Raw genomic sequence first — 2,368 nt, forward strand, 5'->3', positions numbered from 1 at the left:
TAGGCTGGACTTGAGCTCACTTTGTAACCCAGGCTGGTCTCAAACTCACAACATCCTCCTGCCTCAGCCTCCTGAGTGCAGGGATTATAGCTGTGTGCCACCATGCCCAGTGCTTTTGTTTCTTTAATAATGGGAACTGAGCCCAGGGACTTTGCACTAAACCACCTCCTTAGCCCTTTTTAAAATTTTGAGACAGAGTCTTGTTAAGTGACTACATGCCCAGACCAGATTGGAACTTGTAATCTTCCTGCCTCAGCCTCCCATAGTGCCCAGAATCTAGGAAATGCTTACCTAGATGTGTGCCACCATTACTGGCTCTCTGGTTTTACATATGTTTAAAAGTTTCCACAATAAGAATTTAAAAGTTTTAGATACAGTAATTCCTAATTCCCTTTGTAGCCACAGGTTCCATATCGGTGGATTCAACCAACCTTGGAAGAAAAATATTTGGAATAAAATTGTATGTACTAAACATGTACAGACTTTTTTTCTTATTATTCCCTAAATAACACAATATAACAGCTATTTACATAGGATTTCATTATGTTAGGTACTATGAGTCATTCACAGGTGATTTGAAAGACACAGGGGGTGACAGGTGTACCTCAGTGACAGAGCACTGGTCTAGCACATGCAAGGGCCTGGGTTCAACTTCTAGCACTGCCAAAAAAAGAAGGAAAAAAAAAGGAAAAAAGTGTACAAATAACTCTATGCAAATAGCACAGTCTTTTAGCCACGCATGGCAGGACACACCTGTAATCCCAGCACTGTGGAAGCTGAGGCAGGAGGATCGCTGTGAGTTCAAAACCAGCGAGGGCTCCCTAGTGGGTTCAAAATCAGCCTGAACTGCATAGTGAGATCCTGTTTTTAAAAATAAAAAAATAAATGGATGGGTGTGACGGCACACGCCTACAATCCTGGCACTTGGGAGGCTGAAGCATAAGGATTGCCTTGAGTTCCAGGCCAGCCTGGGCTACATAGTGAGTCCCTGCCTCAAAAAAATACAAAATAAAAATAATAAATCAATGGATGGGTGGCGAGGCAAAGACGGCAATATTCCTACAAGGAATGTGATTTCAGCCTTAGCAGGGAAGGGTGTTCAGTGTTGGGATGGAGCCCGGGTCTTCTACACGCCAGGGAAGTGCTCTGTCACTAAGCTACACGCAGCCCAAGTCAACTTGGTATTACGTGTATTTTGCCATCATCATAAAAGAGTTAAGAATAGGACCTGGGGCTGGGGATGTAGCCCAGGGTTAAAGCATTTGCCTGACTTGTTCGAAGCCCTAGGTTCCATTCCCAGGGCTGAGAAACGAAAACACGAAAATGAAGCCCTGGCTACAGCAAGACGTGCTTATTAAATCACTCAGCGTGATTACAACAGCATCCCGGCCCGAGGCACCCCAGGGAACCGGAAGCTGGCCAGTTCCTGTCGCAGACCTGGCAAAAGCGGGGGCTCCAGAAGCATCTGAGGAGCTTTTGACTGCTTGAAACCTTTCAGTGGCCCACTGCCCCACCGCATGCCACACCCTGTCCTGCCAACCCGGCATCTGCCCTCCCTGGTCAGGGTGCACGGTGCCTTGGCGCTAGCACCCCCGGATGTCCCCTCCCACGGTCGGCTTTGGCTTGGGGTCCTGGTCAGTGCTGGCGCAGGGCACACTAGGGCTGAAAGTCTGGCGGCTGGAGCACTTTTCCAGGACAGCTCTGCGACCGTCCGTCCCCCAGGCAGGGGGGCCAGAACCTGGCCTCGACAGGAAGCGGGTCCCCTCGGTATCCAGGGCAGGGGTGGCCCCACCATCCCACCACAGGTCCCCCTCAAGCCTCAGAAGACCTGGGCCGGACGGGCATCCCGGGAGAGCCGCAGAGAGGCTACCCGAGCCGCCCCCAGCCAAGGCTGTCCTGGGGAGCTCAGATCTCGAGGGCTTAGGCCCGGGCGATCAAGCCCTGTCCCCGCTTAAGGCTGGGCTCAAGCTGCGCTCCCTGCTCCCCGGGAACCCGTGTCCACACCCTAGGTCCTTGGCAGGCCAGGCGCTGGGACCAACAGGTCACCAGGGCTCAGCCGGCCTGGGGCGGGGGACACGCGGGCGGGGCGGAGAGAAAGAAGACAGAGGCGCGCGCAGGTTCCGTACAGGAAGCCGCTGATACACTTTAGTAACGGGCAACAGTGCAGGGGCCACAGGGAGAATGAGAGATCGAGAGCTGGGGTTCGCGTCATCTTACAAAGTGTATAAAGAATCTGTGTTTCTCTACAATAACAAAAACCAAAGGCTACAAGAGCGGTTGTATATACAAAACACGGAGATATTGCTTCACTTGCGAACAGGTTCCTGACCAGACGGGGCGACAAGACTGGGGGCGCTGCGTGCGGGGC

General features: G+C 52.2%; 1 protein-coding gene across 1 annotated transcript in view; it reads right to left on the bottom strand.

Moving 5' to 3' along the window:
• Positions 1 to 2,114: 2,114 nt before the first annotated feature.
• The window catches only part of Rab11b (RAB11B, member RAS oncogene family), a gene marked incomplete in the record, with an annotated part of 9,049 nt that continues 8,795 nt past the window's right edge, over positions 2,115 to 2,368 (bottom strand). The window contains 1 exon segment of the mRNA XM_005413131.2: positions 2,115 to 2,368.

This window comes from Chinchilla lanigera, unplaced genomic scaffold (assembly GCF_000276665.1).
Source record: "Chinchilla lanigera isolate Chin_1 unplaced genomic scaffold, ChiLan1.0 scaffold00162, whole genome shotgun sequence".
Classification (NCBI taxonomy): Eukaryota; Metazoa; Chordata; class Mammalia; order Rodentia; family Chinchillidae; genus Chinchilla; species Chinchilla lanigera.